Consider the following 22,755-nt stretch of genomic DNA (forward strand, 5'->3'; position numbering starts at 1 on the left):
ATATGGCCCTTGCGGCTGGGTGATCTGTTGTGCATGGGTTGGGGTCCTCGTGACCGGATATGCCCCGTTGTCTTTGTAATGACCTCTTACGTTGAATATGTCTTTGACGGCCCTCTGTCTCTTGGTTATCCCTTTCTGGTTGAACGTTTCTTTATCCTTTACTTATTTCGCTATCTTCGCCGGTCTCAGCTTTCTTGGTTCTGTCTCCTTTCCTGTTACGACCTGTATCCGCAAAAAAAATTGTAAGTTTCCTAAAAAGTTAATCAGTGCTATCTTGCTTCCGTCTGGCGCCTTCCCGGACGTTTTCCCAAGTCCTCTTGGCCTCGACATTTCTAGAGATGATTTTGGGGCGCGCTTATAGTAACGAGTATAGACATATTATTATTATTTTGAAAAAATATTTCATCGTGACATGTGGCCATGGGCGTAGTCTTCCAGATCCTTGGGAGGTAAGACTGCTATCCCTGAACTCGGCAAGGGAATTCTAAGATCCTTTCTTGAAAATTTTGTCTTAGCTCGGGCTTGCCTCGAATGGTCCCCGCTACTTTCCATGGTGCGGGAATTTTTGGAGGCCTGTAGCGGTTCTATTTTTTTCGATTCGCATTTCCACTTGCCCCATTTAGAAAGGAAAGTATCCCGAGGAAGTACGGTTGTCAATCGTACCGGGAAAAAGAAAAAAATATACTTCTATATAATGGTACTCTAAATGGACTTATTTTTAGAGTCGCCACCTAATTTTTAGGAAATTAGGAAAAGCCGAGTCAAAAAGGGTTTATTTAAAACAATTATTTTATGATTATTTTAAAAGAAACCTAATCTACACAGAGTCTAGGTAATGGTTCTGATAATCCCTCGGGGAAGGTGTTAGACACCCCAATATTAAGGATCCGGTCAATTGCGGTTTACCTACGGATTCTAATAGTATGCCTTAATGTTATGAATTGTTTTTGATAAAAATTGCTCAGGTTTATATTTTCGCAATAAGAAATATCATTTACGCAAAATATCACATCTTGGGTGCCGGGTTTCGGGCTTGTACACTTAGGTTAAGACTTGAGGCTTCTTAACCTAAGTAGAACACCACATAAGCCTACCCTTTAAAAGTCCTTTAAAAATCTTCTATTTTTCAGGTAAAGTTAATCCTCATAGGTTCACCTTATTTGTTTCTAATCTCTCATCCTTCCTTAAATTCAATTTAGTTCTTAGATCCAAGTCATTTATGCTCAAACTCTCAAAGTTAATACACAAACCCCATTTTAGAGTCAAATTATGAAAAGCAAGCTTATATTAAGAGTAATTCCTACTTCACATCTATTTTATACATGGCTTTGAAAATCAGTTTTGGCAACTCTAAATCTTTAGTTCTAATCTATAAAGGTTCCAACGATACTTAAATAAAACAAGCACACAGAATATTTTCAAAATAACTAAAGGGAGGGAGAGAATGAAGGTGGAGAAAGGTTAATCGAATAAGCCTATCTCTTCACCTTCTTGGACCTTTTGTTGCAATTCCGTTCTTCCTTTATTCTTCCTTTAATCGAATAATCCAATCTCCTCGCCTTCTTGGACCTTTATTATGTTCTTCCTTTATTCTTCTTGGACAAATGTCCAAGTCTTTGCCTTGTCTCCTACTACTTCTTTTCTTGTCATTCCATATTGCTTGGATTCCATATGTATGCTCCAATTGTACAATATTCGTCCTTATAATATTCCCCGAACTTGTTTATTCGTACCTCACAAGAATAGAAACGAGAATGATTAGTAAAAAAAGATATACCAGCCCACGGGGTGACGTTTATGAATATAAATATAATATCCCTCGGTTCCGCATCAAACTATAGGAGCTTTGATTTCTAAAAGCTCAGAATCATGCTTTTTTCAAATATGGGACCTGAACATGTCATGGTTGCGAAATAGCGACCCGTCAGTCATTCTATTGCCTTGCCAAGTGCATGTTGGTTCCTATTTTATAACTAGACCATGATCATCATTGCCTACTGAGGGATAGAACCATTCCAGACTAGGCATTCTCAAGTTAAGTATTCAAATCAGTAAACTTTCAATCAAGTATAGAAATCTGTTCTTTTAAAAGTGAGGCCTCAAGTTAAACAACTTTTCATCAGCCCTAAGTATATTATCTGTTCAAATCATGGTGTTTTTAATCAAGTGCAGCATCTGAAACATCTAGCAGCAGCTATTTCTTCAAATAAGCATTTGTTCCTTTTTGAAATAGGCAGTAACTACAACAACAACAACAACCACCCAGTGAAATTCCACAACGTGGGTGCAGGAAAAGGGTAGAGTGTACGCAGACCTTACTCCTACCAAGGTAGGACGGCTGTTTCCGAAAGACCCTCGGCTTAATAAAAGCATAAAAAGAGGTTAGATAAGGCTAAGAGATTCAAAGCAATATGTAGATGAAATAACGCAAGCGACACAGATAACATAGGATAATCAAAGCACAGGAAATAATAGATAATAGCAGAAATCAGAGCACAAGAAATTACGCTGTGATAATGCGACTACTAATAAGGAAGGATAACGAGACTATCTATTAACCTTCTACCCTAATCTGAGTCCTCCATTCCCTCCTATCTAAGGTCATGTCCTTGGTAAGATGTAACTGCGCCATGTCGTGTCTAATTACCTCTCCCCAATACTTCTTCGGCCTGCCCTTTCCTCGTCTGAAACCATCCATGGCCAACCTCTCACACCTCCGCACTGGGGCATCTGTGTCTCTCCTCTTCACATGCACAAACCATCTCAATCTCGCTTCTCGCATCTTGTCTTCCGCAGAGGCCACTCCCACCTTGTCTCGAATATCCTCATTCCTAATCCACCGTCACCTCCGGTGTGGCCACACATCCATATCAACATTCTCATCTCGGCAACTTTCATCTTTTGAACGTGAGAGATCTTAACTGGCCAACACTCCGCCTCATACAACATAGTCGGTCTAACCACCACTTTGTAGAACTTGCCTTTAAGTTGTGGTGGCACCTTCTTGTCACATAACACTCCGGAAGCAAGCCTCCATTTCTCATCCACGCCCTTTGATACGATGTGTGACAACATCGTCAATCTCCCCCCATTCTCTTTCATAATAGACCCAAAATACTTGAAACTACTTTTCTTCTCGGGATGGCACGGGTACCAAGCCTCACTTCCAAGCCACCTCTTGAGGTGCTTCACCGAACTTGCACTCTAAGTACCGTCTCGGTCTTACTCGGCTCAAACCACAGATTCAGTATGTCTCCAACCCTCCAGCTTAGCGTTAACTCCGCTACAAGTCTCGTCGATCAGGACTATGTCATCCGCGAAAAGCATACACCACGGCACCTCCCCTTGAATTTGCCGTGTCAATCCATCCATCACTAAGGCAAATAAAAACGGACTAAGAGTCGATCCTTGACGCAACCCCATCACACCGGAAAGTGCTCGAGTCTCCTCCTATTGTCCTTACCTCGGTTTTGGCTCCTCTACATGTCCTTGATCACTCTAATGTACGCCACATGTGTACACCTTTAGCCTCCAAGCATCTCCATAGATCTCTCTTGGAACTTTGTCGTAAGCTTTTTCTAGGTCGATGAATACCCGTATGTAAGTCCTCTTCCTCTCCCTATCTTTGCTCCATCGATCTCTCACAAGATGGATGGCTTCGTAGTTGAGCGTCCCGCATGAATCCGAACCGGTTCTCTAAAATAGACACGTCTCTCCTCACCCTCATCTCCACCACCCTTTCCACACTTTCATAGTATGGCTTAGCGTACTTGATACCTATAGTTGTTCGCAACTCGGATATCTCCCTTGTTTTTGTATAGAGGGATCATTACACTCGACCTCCATTCTTCGGGCATTATTGCCGTCTTAAAGATGACATTAAACAACCTAGTCAGCCACTCCAAACCCGCCGAGCCTGCGCTCTTCCAAAATTTTCCAGGAATCTCCGGTCGCTCTTCCCCTGCGCATCCTATGAACAGTACCGTTAACCTCCTCAACCTTAATACTCCTGCAATACCCAAAATCGTGATGCCTTCCTGTATGCTCTAAATCTCCCAACACAATGTCTCTGTCCCCTTCTTCATTCAAGAGTTTGTAGAAGTATGTTGCGCCATCTCCGTCCCAATGAGAGTCTCCTCTACCAATACTTTGCCATCTTGTCCCTTCGATGCACTTCACTTGATCCACATCACGTGCCTTTCTCTCCCTCGCCTTGGCTAGCCTAAAAAATTTCTGATCCCCTTCTTTCTCCTCTAGTTCAGCGTAAAGGCGTTCAAAAGTTGCCGTTTTTGCTGTCGAAACTGCCAACTTCGCCTCCTTCCTTGCCATCTTATAAAGTTCCCTATTCGTCCACTTCTCCACCTCATCCTTGCTTTCTATCAACTTCGCATACGCCACCTTCTTTGCTTCCACCTTTCCTTGAACTTCTCCATTCCACCACCAGTCCCCTCGATGTTGACCACGACTGCCTGTCGAGACCCCCAACACTTCCCTTGCTACCACCCTAACGCAACTAGCCGTCCTATCCCACGTACTGGTCGCATCCCCACTACTATCCCAGGCCCCCATATCCTTCAATTTCTCTCCCATCTCCAGGGCACTAGTCGTGGTCAAACTCCCCCATTTGATCCTAGGTCGGTAATCCACGACCTTCTTCTTTCTCGTCATCTTGATCCCTAAATCCATCACCAAGAGCTGAAATAGGCAGTAACTCAGTCACCAAAACATAACAGGAATTCAAGGGCGGGAACTGATTTTGTTCCTCATCTCTTATTGAAATGTCTCAACTGGACACTACGATATAACAAGTTTCTACCTTTAAATGCTATAATAATAGGCTTGGCACATCAGCTATCCGCCAACGTATAACAATAGTAGGATAGCAACAAAATGAGTTCAGAAACCATCAATTGTATACCTCATCAAGTGTAGTACCTGTTCATTCTCTTTGGACAAGGGCAATAGCTAATTTACCCCAGATCACAATACTTTAAAAGCATTGAAAAATGCAGCAATCGTCGTCCTCAAATCACAACTGCAGGGAGTGCAACAAGTGCAGCAGAGCAGCAACAATAGCTAGCAGCAGTTTCCCTCGAAGGTGACAACAAGGTGACCTCAAAGTGTAGCCAAAATTTGGCTCAACAGTGCAGCAAATCTGCTTTAAGTGTAGCAATAACGAATAGCAGTAGTAGTTTAAGTAGCCTGGCCACATTTCAAGCTTCGAAATATGCCAACTGCTCAGTAGCACAATCAACAACCCAACCTTGGTAAGAAGGCAAGCAAAACAGTACAGCAACCAAACACAACAGTAGACTTCTGCTGCCCTCCAGATAGCAGCAAGTCATCAAAATGTGCAAAAAGCACATATCAGATGTGCAATGGTCCTTGGAAAGCATCTTGAGGACATATGGGATTTGAAACTCCCCAGTTCATGCAAAGAAAAGAGGGGTGCAGAATGAGTATCTCGAAACAAAGGGCTTTAACAAACTAATGACACATAGAACGCAAAACTGCCGCACTTGTTAAAGAATTACCGTAATTTGATTTATATTTGGAAGATAGGTTGACGTGACAAAAGAATCAAGTTCAACATTATCAAGACAAAATAGTTCATAATATAGAAATAAAATTCCCAGAAACTACCTCTTTAAATCTCAAGATGAAACCTACGGACTGATTTAAACTATTCTCCTCAACGTCCTTAATGAAAGAGGTCACATACCACAAATCACGGATAAAAACACGCTTACCCATTCAAACTTTGAAAATCCTTTCTAGAAGCATCATAATATTTCTACGTTAAAACAACAAGTGATTTGAAGTAAAGAAAAGGAAACAAGAATATACTAAACTACAGCTAATGGTGAACAAACTCTAGCTTTGAATTCGACATGTAGTCATTCTATGGTGTAACAAACATTGACAGTAGCTAACTAAGGGGAGGGGAAGTTATGAAGTTGCTTATATCATGCCAAATGCATAGTAAACAGATTTCCATTTGTAAAGACCTTAAGCTGAGCATTTCAATCAAACATGAACGATTTGAGTTGTCTTACACACATTTTAAGATAGCCTCTATCTAGCCTAAGTAGCAGTTTTATCAAAGATGAAACAAAATGTCAAACTAAATGATTCCACCTTATCATGTCTTGAGAGTAAGGTATTTTGATCTAATACTCGTGGGAAGTTTTAAATCGAGTAGTTAGACTATCTTTTAGAGAGAACAAGTTTAACATAAAAGGGCAGGAACCAGTAGCTAGTCACACTAATATCTAAGCAAACGCACATTTTGGAACTAATGCTACAACATGATAAAACAAAGAAAAACTACTGGGTTTAACCTGTACTAAAACAAAACAGGGACAGCTCCTTGTCATTTTTTAAGCGAGGATTAGCTACAGGTCAAGCTTGTAAGAAAATAGGAATCCTTATTAAGATTAAAACACGAGGGAAACTCAACTAAACCTTAACAGACCCTTACTTAAACAATTTCAAACGACTCCAACTAACAACTAGTAAACCAACACATGAAAAGAAGTGCATCAACTCAACATTGTTCTTAAAGAAAAAATTAACTTTCCAAGACTGGCCATATAGAACAAAGCATTAGGCTAAAAATATTAGGGAAACAATGGGGGCTACTACCATCCATGTTTCCAATGCCGCGCAAGATCCAAAGGGTTTCCAGAACCTTAGGCATGGCAAGCTATCGGAGAAGGCTAAAACAAACCCAAAGCTTGCCTTGGCTTTCGGCCGACATGACAATCATAAGACAACAGGGAAACCACTAAGAGAAAAAGAGCTCTGAATCATATGAAAATCACAGGTTTGGCATATAACACATAAGAGATAAAGGTTCTGGAAAAAGAAATTCCCAAGCAGAATGCACACTATTCATTTCATCCTTAAAACAGAAGTTTAGTGACGGAGCTTAACTGTTTCAACCGACATTCTCAATGGAGCAGGATCAGGTAAAACACATACCACAGTTCATGAGCTAATATAAATGTAGTTTATCACTTAGTTTAGCACAAACAACTCTTTAACAATTAAACAAATTAAAGCTCAAATCAAATCCACAAGACTATCCTTTATCTTAACATTTAAAAGCAATTAATTCAAACGGAGCTGGTATGTATCTTAAACTCCATATATACTTAAAGAAAGTGGGTTGACTAAAACCAAACAAACTTCAAAAACATGTCCAGTAGCTCTTTTAAAGATTCTTTGCACAAGTTAAAACTCAATCAAACACATAATAAACTAAAGAGTGTATGGTCTGGTTTGGAAACCCTGGTTAACTACTGGTTTAAAGTGGGATCTTTCCCCTAAACAAGAGAATTTGCAACTCTATTCAATTTCAGTGTAACTTTACCATCGTATGTTTGACATACAATCTTTAACAACTCATGATAATGAAGTATGCTTGAGTGAACAACATAACAGGTTAGGAAGAGAATTCATTTCTCAATAAACTGGTTGCCTCAGATGACCTCAATTCCAAAGTAAACACTTAAGTTTTTTAAAAAGTTGCTCCTACTGGAAGTATATTGAGTTTAATCAAATTATGGTTCTTAAGTTAATATAATGATGCCGCAAGAACACGGTTGTATTTCGATTATGGACATAAACATACATCGTTGCTCTATTCATTTTGATTTAAGCTAATCGATGAAGGAACATCGGTAAGATTGGGGCATTATGGACACACTTATCAATACTTATCCCATGGAAAAACCATTATATAAAACAGCTACGCCACATACAACATCGCACAGATTCGGGATAGCATGTTGAGTTTAATTTCGTGCTCATAAACTAAAGACTTAAACAACTAGGCTTTCAAGAACTGAAAGTGGGGAAAGCTATAATGAGCCTTCACACTCAATACTCAAACCTAACAGCCCCGTATAACAAAGAAAAGACAAAAGATTTCTAACTTTATACTAACATTTGAATCCAACACATACAGAATAAAGTTATCAAAAACTCAAGAATACAACTAAGTTAACAATGTTGAGATGTAAAGCGATGTCGTTTCCAAAAAAAATAAAGAAAAGAATTTCGAGCTAGCACACATCCAAGGTCCAAACCGAACTCCACCTCCAACCAACGGAACTTAATCACGTAAAAGGGGATGAAAATTAAATACCATTCAACAATTACACTTAAACACCTATCTTAATCCTCATCCTTAGTTAATGGTAATCAGCTTAGCCCAACAATAATAACTAGTTAACAACAAATGATATAATCAAGCTAATGGCGGAACGAGTAAGAACAGATTATTGATGACTAACATCATGGTAATAAGCCATAAGCTGAGCACTATACGGTAATCATATAGCTAATTACTAGTGACTTAAATTAACACTAACAGAAAATAAGCATTTTTGAAGAACCACCACAGAACTAACTAAGCTAAACACATAACACAAATTCTACGAATCTAAACAGAAACCAAGAAAGGAAAGAAAATTAGGAATTTTACATTTTTGTCGTGCAACGACGAGTGTCGATGAACACCTTTCACATCGAATCGATTTCCAATGAATGGAAACGACTTCCAAAAATTATAGTTGAGTGAGAACGTCCTCGAAACTCGCGGCTTCGCCGAATTTTTGAGTGTTCTTACTCTTAGGGTTATGAAAAACTCATTTTATGGTATAAGAACTAATATTCTGGTCTCAACGCCATTTTTTTAAAGAGAAGTGAGCTCTATTTATAGAACAGAAAAATGCCCAAAACTGATGTGGGATTCCAACATCTTTTGAAATTCAAACTCAATGACAAAACAACTGGAATTTCTCTGAATTCGTACGTGATTGCAGAAAAGAAAAGGAAAAAGAAATATTACCGTTCAACCATTGCAGAGAGACAGATACTGAGAAGAAGAAAACGTGTTAAGCTGTTACCAAAATTAGCTGGATTTTGCTGGATTGTGGTTGAAGAGCCATAGGTTTCGTTTGGTTGCTCTTTAATTTTGGGAATTGAAAGTTGAAAGGGAGATTTAAATAGAAGTGGGCTGGGTCTTTAGCAAATTGGGCTGGGTATTTTGGTGAATTTGGGCTGAAATTGGTCCAAAATAATGAAATACAAAAGGGCTGAATTCAGTATTTAGAAGATTAGCCATTTAATCTAATAGATATTCTTTGGTTCTAAAAATGTAACCAAATCTTATTCTAAGTAGGCCGACTTAACTGAAACAGATCAAAATAATATCAAGTTAATTTTATTATTCAATTACTAATTAAGCTTCTTGACTTAATAAAGTAAAATATTCATTTGTGAAACATGTTGATAAAAATAAGCACTTAACTAAGACATTTGCCTTTTGGGTGAATTGATTTTCAAATTGATAAAATTGACAATTAATGCTTAAAATTATATGTAAAATATACATAATATATATTAGTGTATTTTTTGCCAAATGAAATGATAAAATATCACCAAAAGTAGTTTAGAAAGCTTTTTTTTTTTTTAATTTCTAAAGAATTATTTCACACTGTATGAAATTCAAGAAGCTTAACTAATTAATTTGAATTTTGGAGGGTAAAAATTGAGTGTCAACAAGGCCCCCTCAAAAAATTCTGCCCCAGGGTGGGGTCTTATTTTGCTATCTTTTACGTTGATTGTTCATTAGTAGGAATTTTTGAGATCTTCTCAAAAATTCTACCCCAGTGTGGATTTGATACTGGCCAGTCTATACGTTTCAATTTCGCCGTCTCCATCGCCTTTAGGGTTTTCTTAGTGGTTTTGAGTTTTTCTTTTGTGACGACCGAGCTCGAAAGCGCCTATGTATCCTGTCGCAACAGGAATTCAGGTCGAACGTAGTCCGGGTAAAAGCAATTGAGTTTTGGTTTCTAATAAAGCGATCAAGTCCGATATGGACTGCCCACGTATCCCGTCGTGGAAAATCAGGTCATTGCGTAGTTCATTATATAGACGACCAGTTCCCCCTCCCCCCCCCCCCTTTCCCCACCTTTTTTAGTACAAGTACAAGCAGAAGATGCGATTACAATGAAATAACAATACGATTACAAACAAAGGGAAGCCTAAACATAGTATCTCTTGAGCACATCAGCGTTGATAGCCTTGGGCCACTCCTGCCTGTCCATTTCGGTTAAGACTACGGCTCCTCCCGAGAGTACTTTTCTGACCATGTATGGCCCTTGCCACTTCGGCGTGAATTTTCCTTTATATTCTTCTTGGTGGGGAAACACTCGCTTGAGTATGAGTTGCCCGATCTGGAAGAGGCGGGCTTTGACCCGCTTGTTGAAGGCTCAGGACATCCTTTGCTTGTATAGTTGTATGTGGCACACTGCCACCATTCTCTTTTCTTCTATCATAGCCAGCTGTTCCTGACGACTCTTAACCCATTTGGCATCCTATAACTCTACCTCCTGGATGATCCGGAGCGAGGGGATCTCCACTTTCGCTAGGATAACCGCTTTTGTACTGTAGATGAGGAGGTAAGAAGTCGCCCTAGTGGAAGTGCGAGTCGTCGTTCGGTACCCCAACAAAGCCTAAGGCAGCTGCTCGTTCCAATCTCGGTAGTTGTCGATCATCTTTCTTAGGATTCTTTTAATATTCTTGTTAGCAGCCTCTACGGCTTCGTTCATCTATGGTCAGTAGGCGGTAGAGTTTCTGTGTGTTATCCGGAATCGTTCGCAGATGTTCTTCATCAAATGACTATTCAGGTTGACACCGTTGTCCGTGATGATGGACTTGGGTACGCCAAAGCGGCATATTAGATTGTTCCGGACAAAAATCGATCGTGACTTTCTTGGTTACCGACTTGTGGGAAGTGGCTTCCACCTATTTGGTGAAGTATTCAATGGCGACTAAGATGAAACGGTGTCCATTGGAGGCCGGCGGTTCGATGGGTCTTATGACGTCCATCCCCCACACTACGAAGGGCCACAGGGAGCTCATCGCGTGTAATTCAGTAGGAGGAACCTTGATTAAATCTCCGTGTATCTGGCATTGATGGCATTTCTGCATGAATTTGCACGAGTCATGTTCCATGGTCATCCAGTAGTGTCCCGTCCTTAGGATTTTCTTCGCAAGGATAAACCTATTCATGTGAGGACCACACACCTCCGCATGTACCTCTTTCAATAATCTCGTGGCTTCTTTGGTGTCCACACATCTAAATAAACCGAGATCAGGCGTCCTTTTATACAATACTTCTTTGTTTAAGAAGAAATCGTTGGCCAGTCTTCTGACGGTCTTCCTCTGATTTATCGAACTTTCTGAGGGGTACTCCCTTTTTTCCAAGCACATCTTGATGTCGGCATATCATGGTTGGCTATCCGGCTTGGCCTCGACGCGGGCGCAGTGAGCCTGTTCTTCTCTTATGGAGATCTCAAAGGGATCAATACAAGTACTCTTAGGGTGCTGGATCATGGAGGCTATCGTAGCCAACGCGTCCGTAAACTCATTTTAGGCTCTCGGGGTATGCCTGAAGTCGATGTTCTTGAATCTTCCGCATAATCTCTGCACCAGATTTACGTACGGACTATCTTGTCATTTTTGGTCGCCCAACTCCCCTTTCACTTGGTTTATGAGTAAATCGGAGTCTCCGATCACCAGCAGCTCTAGTATGTTCATGTCCAGTGCTATTCTGATACCGAGGACACATGCTTCGTACTCTGCCATATTGTTGGTGCATCTAAATTTAAGCTTCGCAGCCATCGAATAATGTTTTCCCGTTCATGATATCAACAACGCTCTAACGCCTGATCCTTTATAATTGAATGTACCATCAAAGAATAGCCTCCATCCTTTGTATGGTTCTGTCAGTTCTTCCTCCATGGCTAGTACCTCCTTATCTAGGAAGAAGGTCCGTAAGGGCTCAAGTCCATCGTCGACAGGGCTCTCCGCCAAGAGGTCGGCCATGGCTTGTCATTTGATCGCCTTTTGTGCTATGTATACGATGTCAAATCACTCAGTAATATCTGCCATTTAGCCAATTTTTCCACGGGCATCGGTTCTTCGGAAGATGTATCTTAGAGGATACATTCGGGATATGAGGTAGGTGGTGAATACCGATAGGTAGTGTCTTAGCTTCTGAGCAATCCAAGTCAGAGTACAACAGGTCTTTTCCATGAGGGTGTACCGCGCCTCGCAGGATGTAAACTTCTTGCTCAGTTAGTAGATGGCATATTCCTTTTTGCCTTCTTCGTCATGTTGGACCAGCATACAACAGAAAGAGTTCTCCGACACTAACAAGTACAATAAGAGAGGACTCCCTTGCCTGGGCGGCACCAAGACGGGGGGGATTGGAGAGATAACCCTTGATTTTATCGAATGCCTCTTGGCATTCCTCCGTCCAGTTCGTGGGAGCGTCTTTCTTGAGTAACTTAAGGATTGGCTCTATGATCACGGTGGACTGGGCTATGAACCGCCCAATGTAATTCAACCTTCCCAGGAAGCTTATGACCTCCTTCTTGGTTTTGGGTGGCGGCAATTCCTGGTTCACCTTGATTTTGGTAGGATTCAATTCAATGCCCCAGCGGCTGACTATGAACCCCAACAAATTTTCAGCAAGCACTCCAAATATACATTTAGCAGGATTTAGCCTTAGGTTGAACTTGCTTGCGAACCCTATCGAAGAACTTGTGCAAATGTGCGGTGTACTTTTGACTTTATGATGATATCGTCCACATAGACCTTGATTTCTCGATGCATCATGTCATGGAACAAAGTAGTCATAGCCCTCATGTATGTGCCATCGGCATTTTTGAGGCCGAAGGGCATCACCCTGTAAAGATAGACGCCCCAAGGGGTGATGAAAGCTGTCTTTTCGGCATCCTCTTTACTCATGAGTATTTGGTGGTATCCGGCGAAACAATCCAGAAATGACTGCAATTCATGTTTGGCGCAGTTATCTATCAGGATGTGGATGTTTGGGAGAGGGAAGTTATCCTTGGGACTAGCTTGGTTGAGATCTCGGTAGTCCACACAGATTCGGATCTTTTCGTCCTTTTTTAGCACTGGCACTATGTTGGCCACGCAAGTGGGATAGGATATGACCTCTACTATTCCTGACTCGATCTGCTTTTCGACCTAGTCCTTTATTCTGATGCTCATGTCCGGTTTAAACGTTCACATTTTTTGTTTGACTGGGGCGAATCCTTCCTTGATGGGCAGTATGTGAGCCACTATCTCAATGCCGAGCCCTAGCATGTCCACGTACGACCAAGCGAAGACATCTGCGTACTTTTTAGTAAAACTATGAACTCTTCTCTTTACGGAGCTCCCAAGTAGGTGCTGATTCGCATTTCCTTGACATCCCTTCCGTCACCGAGGTCGATCATCTCAGTTTCGTCTATATTTGGCTTCTCTTTTTCTTCCAGTTCTTCCAACTCTTCCGCTAGCCCTTCTGGCATCATCGTAGATTCATCGTACTCTTCATACTCTTGTTGGTCTCCCTCTTCGCTCGTTTCGCCATATGTCATGACTTTTTTGGCCGTTTTACTATGATTACTACTGAAAAGTGATGTGATGTATATTAGGCTTATTATCAGCTGTTATTACTTAGTTAGCAAAAAATGAAAGCGGTTATTAACAGTCGGCAAAAGGCAGTGATTTACGAGGCTTTCATTAATTCAAAAAACATCATATTACAACCGCGGTCCTGGTCCAGAACAACATCGAACTATTCCCACGGTGGAGCATCACAGCACATCCTTTTCAGGAAAAAGGGGCGATCGTTCGGGCCTCGGCCGACGTCACTTTTTTATAGCAAAAGATTTTATTTTTAATAAAAAATTCATCTCTCTACCGAGGAACCAAGAGGGGTGTGTATGTCCAATTGTTCAGGTACTCTTCCTGCTCCAGGCCATATATACTGGGCGTCTCCTGACTTTCTTCAGTAACTGCATAGCATCCCTTTTCTTGAAACAAGGATTTAAGACCTTGCACAGCTTCTTCTTCATTCAACATCGGCATCTTTCTGGTGACTAGTACAAACCCTGGATCAGACGAAGCAGTTTCCCCGTTCTGGGTTCCCTTCTCACTACCGTCGTGAGCTCATCCTCGCTAGGAGTATACCCTAGACCAAAATGGTAATTTCCTCCTAGAGAGGCACAGGTTCTATTATCCTTTCGACGTCTTTTCCTAGGCCATTTCCCGTTTCGAAATCGTTTCTCAACAGTGTAGAGGCAATCATCCGATAGACGACTGGCATAAGGTTGCCGACCTCTTCTTCTACAGGGGTTGCCCCTGCGTATCCCCTTATGTGAAAATTGGAGAAAGGAAAATTTCCTTCGATCATAGAGATGGTGTTGTAAGGCGGCTTCTGAACATCCTTCTCTGCTGCCACAACAATTTCCTGTCCTTGCCACTCGAATTTGATGGCCTAGTGCAGACTTGATGTTACCACACCGGCGGAGTGGATCCAAGGCCTTCCTAAGAGCATATTGTAGTTAGCGGTGATTGCCATGACTTGGAACTCTGCCGTGAAGGAGGCAGGTCCGACCCGGATCTGTAAGTCGACCACTCCTAAGGAGACACTTAAGGCCTCATCGAAACCTCTGACGTTGGTCGCGCTCTGGCAAATCTTTCCTATGTCGTAGCCAAGCTGCGTCAAGGTGGTAGTGGGGCAGATGTTGATGCCTGACCCATTGTCCACCAGTACTCTCCCTACCACCTTATCACGGCACTCCAGAGTGATATGGAGGGCCTTGTTGTGGGACATCCCTTCAACGGATAGTTCTTCTTTAGAGAAGTAGATCTTGTGCTCCCCAGTGATATGGGCCACTAGTCTGGCCAAATCCTCACTGCTAGTCCCTGCCGGCACATGTGTATCATTTAATACCTTCATGAGGGCGTGTTTGTGAGGCGACGAGCTAGCCAATAGTGATAGCATCGAAATCTACGCCAGCTTTTTCTTCAGGTGCTCGACGATAGAATAGTCCTTGGGCTGCATACGCTGCCAGAAATCTTCGGCCTCTCCCTCAGTTATCGCCCTTTTCTGAGCATTCTCTTTCTTTGCAGCATTTTGGGCCAATTCTTCTGGAGTGTAACATCTCCCTGAACGGGTCATGCCCTGGGTCATTGCGGTCTGTATGGTGACCGTCCTTTCGGGATCCGGCGTAGCCTGTCGCACTATCTGGGTCTCCATAGGTGCTGGGATCAAAGTTCTGAACACGTTCTTGGGAACCTTCGGACTGGGGATCAAGACCCTGAACTTAGGACGTCCTTGGAGTGTGAGGGAAGCCACCGTCTGTTCCAGAGGTTGGGTGAGTCCGGGGAGTAGCGTGGCGCAGGCTTCCCAGTCTTTGTCTCTCTCTATCATGTGGACCCCGCTGTTCCCGTGATTTGGCAATGGGTTTATGTTTATGTTAGGGGCGGCGGTGTCCAAAACGATTTCCCTCTTGTCGATTAGATCCAGGATTTTGTGCTTCAGGTTTATGCAATCTTTAGTGTTGTGTCCGATTCCTCCCGAGTGGTAAGCACAAGTTTGATCGGCCCGGTAAAATCGACTCCCTGGTTGCACTAACTTTGGTGGGGCTTTCTGGATTAGTCCCGCGGTCAGCAGCCTTTCTAACAATCTAGCCCTCGGGTCAAGGAGTGCCGTAAATTCCCTCACAGGTCTCTTCTCGAGAGCTGGGCGTGGTACATTATATGTAGGGGCGATGGCTGATTTTGGTAGTTCTGGGTTTGATAGGCTTGCGGGAGGTTATTTTGTGGTAGGCGGTAGTTTTGCTGGGGTGGTGGTTGGTATATTTTTTGTGGTGCTGGTTGGTATGCAGGGGCGGAGCCATGTATATTGGCATAGCCATGGTAAATATTGGCTGGGTGTAATACACCAGAGTTGGGCTGTATAGGGAGGTAGAACAATTTTGAAGAGGCGATGCTTGGTGGGCTAGTAAGGGTCCTTTCGGGTTTTGGTCGGAAATGTGGGATATGCTTGCCACGTCCTCTTTCTTCTTCCGAAAGATCCCTGTGGCGGCCTGCCCAGATGCTTTGTTGAAGATACTGACGATCTTCCCAGACTTAAGGCCATCTTCTATGGCTTCTCCCATTTTTACCAACTCGAAAAACGGTCTTCCAGCCATCGACAACATCCTATCATAGAAATCTGGCTCTTGTGACCTGATAAACACGGAAACGAGCTCCCCCTCGTTCATGGGTGGCTGTACGTGGGTTGCTTCAGCCCTCTAACTGCTAGCGAATTCCCTGTAATTTTTTTGGGATTTTTGCTTGACCTTTTCAAGGTAGTAGCGGTCTGGCACGAGCTCGATATTGAATTGGAACCTCTCCATAAAGGATTTCGCCATATCTTCCCAACAGAGCCACTGTCGCATGTCCTGTGTGGCGAAGCATTCCGCGACCTCACTTGTCAAGCTGCGACTGAACAATCACATGAACAGGGGCTCATTCTTCTTTACACTAACCAACTGGTCATAGTATGAACAGAGGTGTGCTTTGGGGTTCCCTGTCTCATTGAACATCTCGAACTTCCAGATCTTGAACCCTTCTGGCAGGTCTAGGTCCGAGTGCATGCACAGGTCCTCATACCTTAGGCCTGTCGCCTTCTTTGTAGACCAAGTGGACCTTTCCAGCAACTCCTCCATCTTTTTCTCCATGTCTTTCTCGCGTTTATCCTGTTCAGTTCTCCAAACCCTCTCCATCTCCTCATAGTGATCTAGCTCTTTATGCCCTGGGGAGGATTCATTTGGCGCGTTGGGAGTGAAGAGAGATATCTGGGGGATGATAGGGTTGAATGGGGTAGCAGTGTTTTGTTCCGCCTGCGGGGCTGGTGCGTGCGTTTGACCAGCTTGATGGTAGAATACTTCCTGGGGCCCTTGATGTGTGGGGACCGAATGAATAGTCCCTGGGCCTTGAGCATTTTTTCCTGTGGAAAGATATAGAAAGAAGGGTCGACATGGTTTGGATTGGCGATATTTAGTGGTGGGGGCATAGTTCCCGGCGGGTACATGGGAAAATGGCCGAGCACTATACAACTCAACACAGGGAAGGGGGGAGGGGTCCTTTTCCCTTCAGTGGAGTTCTTTTCTGAGTCGACTGCCTCCCTCCTGGCTAATTTTTCCTGGAGAGTAGCGACGGTAGTTAACAATGCTACGATTATATCTTCTTGAGATGCGGCCTCTTGCGAGTCATAGGCATCCCCATTGTGGAGAGTGAGCTCGTTTCTTGTTTCCTCGGGAGTACCAGTCATCTTATCTTTCCCTTTGTCGGAGAGGGATGGTAACGCGGGTTTAGATCTAGTGAAATATGCCAGCTTTTGATACCACACTAACCGACCTTTTTCTATAAGATAAGAATAACTCAACGGTCAAAGAGTTAGTTTCAGCACATCAATTATAAAGCACAATATCAAATATGGATATTTAATACACAAATAGCACATAAGGTCGTATATTGAAGCTTGAGTACCCTTGATTCGACGTTCTAGAGTTTGGGATATTATGGGCTTTTATGCTCGGGTGAGTCTTGATTTAGTGGCCCTGCGGTTGACTTAGAATGGCGATCCTTGAGCCTTGTCATTTAGGCAGAGGGGGAGGGGAATTTAAAATTTAAAACAGAAAGGATCGAGTTTTACGTATACTCCCTACATATCCCACCATAGGAAATCAGGCCCTACGTAGTTCGATTACAAATCAGGATATACATTCTTCCTAAATATCCTTTTGACTAGTCCTAGCTACAGACATCCCCAGACCAGACCCGACTAGGGCTTCCCGCGTATCCCTCCATTGGGATATTAGGTCGGCGCGGTTCCCTTACATTTTTTTATGAGGGTGGGGGCAACAGTTGTGCAAAAGATGGGACACCTGGTATCTACCCAAAAGTATAATTCTTGCAAGCTGTCGTCCTTACGGACTTGCTCTCTCTGTCGGACCTTTCCTTGCTCAGAACCACGGCAGAAGTAGGACCAAAATCTGTTTGGTCCTGATCATGTTCTCGAGTTTGAGCTTGAAAGCGTGGCATTCTTCGATATCATGCCCCTGGCTCCGGTATGATATAGGCAGAACTTGTTCCTATTGGGCCCTATTGGTGTGGGCTCGTAGGTAGGTTCTACAGGCCTGACTCTGTTTAATGAAGCCAAAGTCGCGAAGAGGCGAGCATATAATTCTTCAAAGATGGTAAAATCGTACCACCATATCTGGGTTTCGGGGGTAACCCCTCTCACGGAGTGATGGGGTCATGAACCAGCAAAGTGTGTGGCCCTAATAAGGTCCCAATAATTTTGTCGTCTATGAGACTAACGATTCTGCTTCTCAATGCTACGTACTTATTTAGGGTGTGCCCTACCTGGTTGAGGTGAAATGGGCATCTTTTGTAGGCGTATACCAAGTCGGGGATTGGCAATCTAGCCCTAGTAGTGCAATCCATCCCGGCGGCCATCATCTTCCTGAATATTTCCTTACAGGTGATAGGTAGCAGGGCTACCATGATTGGAGAAGACCGAGCTTTGAAGGCTATGCTCCACGGGGCTGGGGTGGGGTGATTTGCCCTTCCGAGGTGTTCTGAAGCCGTTGCGGAGACGGTGGGTATCATCGTGGGCGAAGGCGCATAGAAGTCGGTTCCGTCATCAGTGGGGGCATAATAACTAGACTCTTCATCTGCATCGTTTCCTTGGAACTCGAGGAACATATCAAACGGGTTCTCTTCCCCTTCGACCCAGACGTCAATAGGCTCTTCTATGTCCTGAGGTCCTTCCTCTTTCCCTTCTGGTTCCTCTTCTTCTTCTTCTGGTTCTTCTTCCTCAGCGGGCTCGAGGTCTTTCTCCCAGGGTTCTTCCCCCTCATGTGGATCCTGCGTGAATATCGACGGGTCCGAATCTCCCCCTTGGTCTCCATGTGTTTCCTCTGGGATTCTTTCCCTGGAGGTCACAGGTCTTCTTTCCAGTGGTATGGAGTTCAACACCAACTCCTTCACCTCATCGGGGATATTTTTCGTAGTACTGCTCTTGGGGTACGCCTTTCGGCTGGTTTCCAACCAAGTTCAGCAATCCATCTACCTCCTCAATCTTTCTCCCTATTCGTGGAGATGTTTTCCATCTGCAGCACTTTGCCTAGTAGAATTTCTGTCGTTTCTCCCAGGATCCGTGCTTCTTGTCCATCTTGCTTTGCCATTCTAAGTTAACCTTTTTTTGGAGATAAATTTGGGTAAGTTTTCAACCTCATGGTTTTTCTGTTTTGGTACGTGGTCTAGATTATTGGATCAATGATACTCAAGCTCAATACGTGATTGCACACATAGCAGGTAAGAAGCATGTAGCAGATAAGCATGTAATTTGCAGTTATTTATACTACTCACATTCCTAAGGCCTCCTGAATGGGCCTTTCTAGTCGTTTGAAACATGTAACTGCCTTTTGTGAAGTGAACCATTTCCCCGAAAATCCATCACGATTTATAATAACATCCTTTCCCACAGGGATTACAAAAGTGATGACAAAAACCGTCATGGGGCTTTAAAATAACAAAAGAAAGAAAACAACATTCAAGGAGGTCCTCCCACGGCTGACGTCGAGGCTTGGTTTGTTCTGGACTTCTTGGCCCTTCGCAGTAGTCTGGATACGAAGGCGTGCTTGATAGAGCTCCATTCTAACAATTACTGGGTCTGTTTTCTCCAGGATCCTAGACAGATGCTCGTCCGTACCTTCCAAACATTCTTTTATGCATTCATCCTCCTGGGCTTCCTGAGGAGGTGCCGATTCTGGCACCGGTGTGAGAGCTAGGTGTCTTTGTAGCCATGCACGATATCCGGGGTCACACCCTGCGTCAAATCTGTCAGGAGCCATAGTTTTCGGGCCCCAACTCACATGGCCATTCCACTCTCTGAGGATTACCCGCCGTGCCTGATTCTCTATTCGGTGTGTTCGATGATTAATTGCTCAGGGTTTCCCACCTAAGGGATTACTTGCCTTCTGCCAGACTGTCTCAAAATCCTGGACGAAAAGTAAGTACGAATTCCCCGAATCTCGACTAGTGGTACGAATGGGCAATTCCTTCCTTGGACTGCCACGGTCTTGGATATGAAGTCGAGGAATATCCAACGGATCCGATCTTCGATCAAGTCGGTGAAGAACTCAACCCAGTAACTTTTAGATGTATAATCGAGGTTCGTTCAGTAATCTGTGAGACGATCTATTCGGTTTTGTCGGCTCCAACCCTGAACTTTTTTGGCCATGTTAAGGTGTTTGATAATCCACCACTGTAGCAGCATATTGCACCCCTGGAAGTATCGAAAGCAATTGTGGCATTTTTCAAGAGCCCGGAAGATGTCGGCTAATATGATGGGTGCCAGGTCAAAATTGCTCGTCTCTTGATCCTTGATTTTCCCGTGGAAGAGTGTATAGACCAGGTATATCACCTTGGTGTCTATGGACAATGATTCGTCTTGGGGGATGACCATAGTGCCTAGTAGGGCTATGGCAAAGGCTAATGGTCTAGCAGCTTCCCACTCTTCTCCCGACCTCTCTAATATAGGGTGTCTCGCCGACATCTCCGAACCTACGCATGCATCCCTAAGGCTGTACGGTGGGCCACTTGTGCCCAGGATCCCTCGGTCAGAGAAAGAAATCCCATGATCTGGCTAATGGAGGGTTTGTATGGAAACAACAAATTGCGGTCCGGCTTGTGTCGCCTCCTCAGACAGGTTCTATTACTATCTATAGTGTCCCTGATCTCTTCTAGGGTAGGAATCATTCGATATCCCCGAAATGGAACAACATTTCTTTGTCATCCCAAAACCCCGCCAATACTTTCATCAACTCCGGACGACCTTTTATTGTCATGATAGAGGGCAAGTGTCCTAAGGTACAGTTGATCGGTCTTTGGTGAGAGTCCCCCAACCATTCATATCAGGCCCTCAGAACCTCTGGACCTTCAGTGACGATATTAAAACGAATTTTTCGTTCCATCTACAAAACAAAACACGGTTAAGATTCCCCTCGTTCCCGTAGGGTCAATGGTTCACCACATAGGCACAAACACGTTTCCACATAATACATAAATGAGGTGCGGTGTCCCTCAGGTCATAGACCATCCGAACACAGGGTGGTCATTCTTAATAGGCCTTAGGTAGGTCTAAGATACCCAAGGCCCGTCTAGGTATAAAATGCTCTAGTTCAGTAGGGATTTGGCTAAGCTCTATCCTAGTTTCTGCAGTGGTTTTCACAAATGACCGGGAACCCGAACGGACAACTGGGGCCAAACCGTTAGGGCTGTTGGATGACCGCGTACCAACCCCGCCTCAGAACGGTTCCAAGAGAAAGATTTTGGTTTTATAGTGAAGGAACGATCGCGTGCTCTGCGAAGTCACCTTTGGAACAAAGTGTAAAATAAATGTCAAGAGTGGCGGAGTTATGATATGCATGCAATGACAGTTAATAGTTGTGGAAAAGTAAACGCATAAGCAGTTCATAACAAATATACTCATATTATACCGGAATCCTTATGGTTAGAACCTTTAAATCCCCAGCAGAATCGCCATCTGTAATGGTTTGCTTTTTCGTGTAGGTTTAAGGCGTAAGAAGGCTACAACGAACTCGCTGACGCTCTTTCAAACTTGTTTTGAAAAAAGAGTCACCACCTAATTTTTAGGAAATTAGGAAAACCAGTGGTGAAGGGTTTATTCAAATGCCGTGAAAAATCCTACATAATCCAGAGTTCTAGGTAATGGTTCTGGTGATTTCCTGGGAAAGGTGTTAGGCACCCCAGTATTAAGGATTCGTACTATACCATTGACCTTCGAATCACAGTGTATGAGTATTTGTTTAAACTACCTATTTTGTGTTTTTTTTTTTCGCAAGAGGGTGAACTGTCATGCATATCATATGTTTTGAAAGAATATATTCCCCTTTATTTATAGGGGTATCGTAGTTTTGGATTTGTATTATCCAGTTGTAAAAAGTCTCCCTTTATGTAAAAAAAAATTGAACTATCAAGAAATCTCGTTTGTTTTATACCCATACACCGAGGCTCAGGTTGACTCGTATTGATACGTTTCAGTCTTACCCGGAAACTTTATATTACGTGTAGGCTTTTATGATCATTTATAAAGATATTCTATGTATTAACTAGTGTATTCCGTCTGAAAAGAGGGGCTAATTTGGGCCAACTTCGGGCCAAAACAGCATTCATGCTAAGAACTTCCACTTGTTTTCTAAAGAAATAGCCCAGTATTATCTCCAAATGGGCCGTGCATTTATTTTTTTTGGTAAAAAAACTGTCCAAGTAAATATGATTCAGTTTGGAGTGGAAAAACTCATAATTTAATTATATGTAAAAACGCTATTGCTTGTTAAGTTTGGAAAATCAATAGTGATCTGCTTTAGGGGCGGTCTAAAAACCTTATTTTTATATATAAAAGGAAGAATTATGTTAAGACCGTGGTTTTTTAGAGAAATCGCGTGCGGGGACCTAAAGTCGGCTAAACGACATAAGAACCGTTGTCCTAAGACGTCTAATTTCAATCATAAGGATTTCCACTATAACATGAGTGAATACATTTGTACAAGCACATCAAAATGGAAAACAAGTGTCACGACCCGACTAGGGGCCGTGACGGGTACCCGGGGCTAACCACCGAGCACCGCTCGTACTAACCCTTTCTTAACCCAATTAACAAACATTCATCTTTATCTGAATACCTAAAAAATAAGAGATCCGTTTTTCGTTAGAGATATAATACTCGTAATACATAAAACTCCGTTTCAAAATACTTATAACAGCCCCGACCCTCATGGTACTACAAACCCCTCTAGTACCTCG

General features: G+C 43.0%; 1 long non-coding RNA gene across 1 annotated transcript in view; it reads right to left on the reverse strand.

Moving 5' to 3' along the window:
* LOC132059891 (uncharacterized) overlaps positions 1 to 22,755 on the reverse strand; it is a 32,850-nt gene that overhangs the window by 9,245 nt on the left and 850 nt on the right. The gene's annotated exons all lie outside the window — the stretch shown is intronic.

This window comes from Lycium ferocissimum, chromosome 6, assembly GCF_029784015.1.
Source record: "Lycium ferocissimum isolate CSIRO_LF1 chromosome 6, AGI_CSIRO_Lferr_CH_V1, whole genome shotgun sequence".
NCBI classification, from domain to species: domain Eukaryota; kingdom Viridiplantae; phylum Streptophyta; class Magnoliopsida; order Solanales; family Solanaceae; genus Lycium; species Lycium ferocissimum.